This window comes from Gallus gallus, chromosome Z (assembly GCF_016699485.2).
Source record: "Gallus gallus isolate bGalGal1 chromosome Z, bGalGal1.mat.broiler.GRCg7b, whole genome shotgun sequence".
Classification (NCBI taxonomy): Eukaryota; Metazoa; Chordata; class Aves; order Galliformes; family Phasianidae; genus Gallus; species Gallus gallus.
In genome coordinates this window covers 12,388,734-12,395,967 of record NC_052572.1, presented here as the reverse complement: position 1 = coordinate 12,395,967, position 7,234 = coordinate 12,388,734, and positions in this window count along the sequence as shown.

Sequence of the window (7,234 nt, the reverse complement as noted above, 5' to 3'; positions counted from 1 at the left end):
AACAGATCAGTTGTATACAAACCAGTGATGACCAACACTACACCCATCTCTGAATCCCTGGGACAACTAAGGTAGTCTCCAGTTTCCTGCAGGCTTCTGCCCATGTCCCTTCTCCCGCTATGATGCCAAGGTAATTTAGGGACCCTACTCAGTGATCTGGACTTGCCTCACAAGGAGGTGTGATACTTCCCCTTCATCTCAAAGAGATGGGGTCACATCAAGAAAACTTTTCCATTCCCAGGGTACTCTGACCTCAAAGGCCTCCCCTTGCACTGCAGTGTTGTGCTGGGCCTTCGTGGGGCAAGGGGAGGATCTTGACCCCGATCGGAAGTTGGCAGGCAGGCGGGGAGGGCAGCTCAGGTAAGGCAGGAGACAGGAAGATCAGTGCACGGCACAAAGCCAGGCCATGCCAGGCTGCTCAGGGCAGCTCAAGGCAGGAGTCAAAGGAGCATTCAGGGTAATATCAGCAGCTCATTAGTTTGATATCGTTGATCATGCATGCTATTTGGATCTGAGTGCTCCAGCGGTATTGGTAGATCAGCCACTACAAAGAAACTCTCCAAACAGCATGGAGAATTTAGACACACGGATCCCATGAACTTCAATGAGAATGATGCATCTGTCTCCTGCGGTAGCTTTGAAGCTCTCGGCCAAAAGTATTCTTAGCCCTACTGTCATGCATGTCCCCAAAGAGACAAAAAAAGAAGGTGTGAGCATATGAGACTGAGAGCGGACGTGGTTGAGGAAGTGAGACCAAGTAGAGTCTGATCTGGGAACCCTGCAGAGACAGATCATGTCCCCCAGGCTTTATATTATCAACACTCATTTGAAGGCAAAGGACAGACTTTTTTCTCTTGGCAGAACTAGGAAGCCAGTCCGACATGCTGGCTGCTGACACTGAGACTGCTTTCATTGGTATTCCCAAACCATTAAAGTTACCTCAGGTATCACTACCTGACTCTGCACACCCATAAAGCAGAAGACGTAGATGGAAAAAAAATGACACAAGGCAGAGAAAATGACACAAGGATGCAAAGGAGAGAACACTACACAAGATCTGAATTTGCAAATATTCCAAACCGAGACTCATCTTCATTTATGAATTGCACTTTATGAACACTGATAGGTTTTTTGATGTGAAAAGTGAGAAAGACATCTCCTATACCAGTGAAAATGCAGTTCTTTGCATCAGTGCAGCTCATCATAAATGTGTACCATTACTTTGCACTAGTACACACAAGCAAACAAGCCACACAAGTAGCACAATATTTATATCATCTCCATCTTCTAGTTCAGAAGGTCTAGGCCTAGATCTAGAAAATGGTGGCTAGAGCATATTAATATTAAGCATTCTATCACAGAATTCCGTAGATCCTTGAATTATTTATTCTGTGGATTAAAAAAAAAAATCTGTGTAGAAAAATGTGCTCTGCAAAAACTCATTGACAAAATTGTATGCAACTCCTTTCCTATCCTTGATGAAGAGCTCAGTTCAAACTCTCTGTGCTGAAAGGCGACACATAGGGAGCAGCTCCTGTGCTTTAGAACAATGCTCTGCACCTGGTAAATGCAACACTTGGAGAGGAGACAAGAATTAAAATATCTTAGATGTAGTTTAAGGAGGCCCTAGAAATAAGACAGATGGTTGAAAGTTGGGTAAAAATTCAAGGTCAAAAACCTTATATATCAAATAATTAACTAACAATTTTTGTTCTTATCTCCATTGAATGTCAGAGGGCAGAGTGCCAGTCCATAGCCCAAACTCAACCCTGTATAATGCTGCTATTGTATACCCTTTACTGACTGTATATCCTTTGCTGACTGCAGCACCCCTTAGAGATTGACAGTTTGAAGATACATTTTCATGTTGCTATTGTATTTTCCACAAATCCTGGAAGTCAAATAACTCTTAGAATAACAGAGGAGATATTAGATTGCTTACTAGAGTTGATATTCATTTTCATTATTTGTTCCTATAAATAGAGATGATCTTTTTTTTCTGGAACACACTCTCGTGTAGAGCAATAACCTCTTCCTCAGATGGCATCAAGACACAAAACAAGTTTAAAACTCTCTTTACTCCACTTCCTTTCAAAGTTGCACTCAATATAGACACCATAGCTGCAAGAACACTCAGGCTGCAATCTATGAGCCTCTACAAATCTTAACTTCAGAGGTGTAACTTTGAACCCTTAGATTTCCATTCCACTTGAAAAGCTGTTCTTATATATTACATGGCCCAAGTGTTTTATCTCCTTTCTGATTTTCCAAAACTAAATGTAGGCTTAACAGACACACAAAAGGTGCTCCACAGCCCATAATGCTCAAAGAACTGCTAGTTTTGACAATTCAGTTAATGCCAGTGATGATACGCATTTGTAATAAATTAAATGAATATGAGTTTTTTATGGCACTCAATTCTTCAGATTTTTAGCATAGCTTATTTTCAAAATAGCAGCAAAAATTCTTACCTGTGTAAGTGTTCTTCAGCACCACAAACCATTCTAAATTCAGAAGTTAAGTCCTAACCTCAGAATTATGTCGACCAACTTTGAACTCAGTTTTGTGCCTTAGAATACCATTTCCAAGATAGTTTTCTTATTCACACACAACAGAAACTTACCTTTAGAACACGCATGTGTTACAAAAGCTGCTCTGAAAGTAGTGCCTCCTGTTTCACTATGTAGGCCCACAGCATCAAAGGCAAATGTTGGTGGCATAGCAGCAGAGGCTGAACCTTCCTAACAGTATTCTGTTACATTTTGTTGCAGTGAGACAGATGGCAGTAGAGGGACAGTCTGACAGAAAGGCATCTGATGTGAAAGCGAGTATGAAAAAATAGGCATGTCACTGAATTCTTCCATGCTGAAAAAATGGCACCCATTGACATTCACTGACGCCTGCTGAATGTTTATGGGGACCAAACAGTGGATATCAGCACAGTGAATGGTTGGTGGTTCTGTGTAGCCACGGTGACAGCAACGGGGAGTCACCTCTGCTGGTACAGATTTTACAAACATGTCTTGTTCATGGCTGATGAAAATGCATAGCGGATGGTGGTGGCTGTGGTGAAAAACAGTGTTCGGTAACTGAGAGTTTGCTCTTTTGAATAGTGTTACTTTGATCTTTGTATCTGTTGCAATTTTCATGGAAATAAATAGGATGCATTACTTTCAGAGCGATCTACATAATTCTTTTGCAAGCCTGGCTCCAGAAACTCTGGTTTTATGAAAAACAGATGATGCCCAGAATTAAATCTAAGGTGAATGAACTGCCAGACGGTTACCTTCTACAAACAGAATTGTTATTTTTAATAGAGTCTGAAACAAAGGCAATGAAAAATGAGAAGTAAATCCAGTTTGACAAGATTCTTTTGACTATACATTCTTTGGAGTAAAGACCACCTCTTGCTCTGTACATTTGACACTCAGAGCCCAGGTCTCACACAGTACCATGATATACTACAAACGTTTAAGCACATTCAAATGGAGACCAAAGATGGCTGAATACAAGGTTTCTAAGCTGCAGAAGTCCAAATACCAATTCTCTCACCAGGATTAAGGAAAGCAGACACGGAAACTAAATTCTTTCCAGTCAATGGATTCAAACTGAAATGTGGTTAAATCGTTAATTGCATTAAAATATACTTAATGTTAAAAAATCCACAGGAAATACTCAGCATGCCAGCCAGAAATGCAAAATAGAACAGAACATTTCCAGTGCTATTGTAAAGAAATTGTGTGGGTGTCACTATTTTCTCTCTGAGAAGAAAAGAAAAGGAGAGAGGGATAATCAGCTGTGTAGAAATCAGAGCTTATCTACCATGTAGCAGTCCTGCAGTTTCTCACAACAAATCTGCCCCTTTCTCTGGAATTTGCCATTAAAATGGTAGTTCCTAGAGATTACACAATGGCTCAGCTCTTTTCAGTGTAGACTTCTGAAGGGTCACATATGTTTAAATAATGTCTAGCAATTTCACGGTTGCTGAAATTTAGTGACATGAACTTTTTTTTGATTAATTGAGGGTGTAGTAAAATTTACTGCTTGTATGATCTCTGGGAAATAAAGGCAGCTGGATATATTCACTCTTGCTCAATGTCCTCCAGAATCAGATATAGCCCACCAGATCATGGGAATTTTGCAAGATAAGGATATATTATCTCTTATTTAAGGGCTCTGACACCAGGGCAACTATCTGCTGTGCCTTTAACACCTCTTGCCATCATTCTACTGAAAAACATACCAATTTAAATTCATTGCTCTTCTAGGACACAGGTGCTAATGAAGGGAATGTTCTCCATTTGCAGAAGCCATATTCGTTGGCACTATGCTAAGCTGGGGTGAGGCCATGGCACTCCGTGCTTGAATCAAGAGGAGCAGTGCCATCCCTCCCAGACTGCCATTTGCTTTGAAGGTGGAAGCAGAACTCAGGCAGCAACAGGTTATCTTCACATTGCGGCTGCTGTTCTTTGGGCTTGAGACATGAGCCTTGTTTGGTTTCACAGGTGTAGCAATTGAGTTTTACAGACAATTTACACACAAGGTAGGGCTGCAAGCCAGCCCAGTCTGATTTTTACATTCATTTTTTCCAGTAGTGTAGTTCACTCACAGGAGTGGCGAGATGTATAACCATTTAGGAAACTACGAAGTTCACTTCAGGTATACATTACCATTTTCATAATTGTATCAGGACAGCTCTGCACAGACAGCCATAGTCACCGCCCGTGTGAGCTCCTCCAGCCAATACACTACTCAGGTATCTTTGCAAATGAAGCTAACACACTATTTTGACAGCATTAGGTAACCACAGATCATATATACTTGAGAACCTGGAATAATTTCTTCATATGCTGAAGATTTTATTCAGCCAAATGAGTTTAAAAATAACCATTAAAACTAAGAGAGTGTAAGCTATAAGCTATATTGTAAAATCTGAAAGCAGCCTGCATCCCTAAAGCATTCTGGCCTAGAAATAGGAATGAATCTGTCACTAGGATGCACCTCTTGAAGAGGAACATGTATCTTCCTCTGAAAGATTTCTGCTGCTCCATCAGTTGTGCTTTATCCTTAAAATCTCTCTCAAGGGAAAATAAAATTTGACTTCAGGGATTTCAGGGTTGCCTGGCTGCCAGACCTGTTTAAATCATTGACACTGGCTGAGAAAACAAACTTCAAACAAACTGAGCAGTGAACAGTCCTGTGAAAGCTGGAGTTGAGAACTGCTCACTGCTCCGCATTAACAGTGTTTGAACACCGTGTATACATGGTACATGGAGTGGTGACCTGAGCTTGGATGTAAGGTAGAGACACACCTGAGCTGGGCTGGGCACTGGTAGCAGATAAGTTAGCAGAACAGGTGATAGAGAGGACTATTCAAAATCTATAGAATAGCAACACATGGCTTCACTGATTGCTCCAGTACAGCTACACAGGCCGTAGAATTTTGGGAGGCTGCATATGCAAACCTTACAAATTCTAATTGTAAAGCAGTTATATTCACAGTCCAGGTGGCTACAAGTGTAAAATTCCACTTGGTGTGCAAAACAAATGAACGACATCACCAAGTCCAAGTTACTATACTTACAAGAGGTTTTAAGTGCTTCTCCTACTCTCTCTGCAAGCTGGGCGTGCTTGGCAGTTGTGGTACATTAGCCACATGCCACTGTGCTAGCTGCAGAAAACAGGTCTTAAAGAGCAGTGGAGAGCTGGTGGTAGGTGTGCATGGAAGAAAAGATCTTAACTGGGCAAAGTTGGGATGAGACTACCTTTTTGTCATGGTATCTGTACTGATAGGTTAAGGCTTACACAAAAGCAACCTGCCAGTATTTACTGTATGCACTCATGCTGAAGGACAACTATTTAAACAACTGCCTGAGACTGCTTTCAAGAAATCAGCCAGAACTAAAGTCAGTGAAACGAGAACGATCATTAAAACGTTCTCAAAGCTTCCTAATATGTCTTGAAATAGTGCTCTTGCATATAGGAATGCTAGGAGATTAAGATCCAATATCTCATGATCTACAGTGTCTAGGAATAAGTACTTTAATACTACTGGAAATGTGCCCTTTTGGATTTGTGACTACATATTGTTTCCATCTCTAGTAGTAATGTGTCAAAGTTACCTCTCCTAAACCATTATTGTTTGCCATTCATGGATATAATCTTGGCTTAGACATCCACACGTTGAAGAAAAATAGATTTCTGGTTGCTGTTTTTTTGTGTGTGGTTTTTGTTTTAAGATGACACCTTTAAAAGGTAATACAGAAGACTGGCATATCAGCAAACAGCTAAATGCTTCAGAAATGCAATTTGTCAAAAAGCAACCTAGATCATGGTTGTGACTTACTCAGCTTTCCTAAAATATGACTGTACATGGCAAAGTGATTTTGCCACTCATCTGAGCATCAGCACACCTCACACAAGTCCACTGCTTCTGATTAATGGCATCACCCCAATGCATGCCAGTAAAAATTTGTAGCTCATCACAGATTCTGCTTATAACATTGTTTATCCTTTTTCCTGGAGTTCTCCCACAGAAGCACATTGACTAGTATGTAAATGTCAGTATGTCTAGCACAATTTATTCCCAAACACTGGCTTGAGTGAGAAAAATCAGCAAACACCTAACAGCTAGATTATGCAAGCCTATTTGTCTTTATGAAAACAACTAATTCTGAGACAGCTTCTTAAATCTCACTCACTCCACCCAAACTTTCTTTTGGATATGCCAATTAAGACTTTCTTCAGTAATGTCAATGGATATCCTTCACAGTGCTCATCTACACAGCCCATGCAATAAAGTCCTTATAGGACTTTAGTGACCAAAATAAAACTCCTCGGAGATGAGTAAAGGATTTTCAGCATCAGTGAGTCCATGGGATTCAAGGGACCTCACAGATCACTTAAAATGACAGTGAAATTTTATTCCTGTTTTGGTCACGTTACCTCTTCAAGTGTACTGTGATCTGTTCAGATGTTCCAACTCTGAAACTCTTCCAAGATATATTTCCTGTTCTAAACTTTTCTGCTGGCTACTTACATCAAGAGAAGCTGATCCAAATGCAAGATCCAAATGGTCATCATCTCTGATCGCACCAAGGTTTAACTTAAACCACACATTTTTAATTTTTACCTAACTCAAAGGGGAAAGTGTCATTAATTAGTCATCACAGCTACCTGCTTCAATTACATGCACTGATCCTCCTTCCCCTGTGTACAGATAGCTGATCCCACA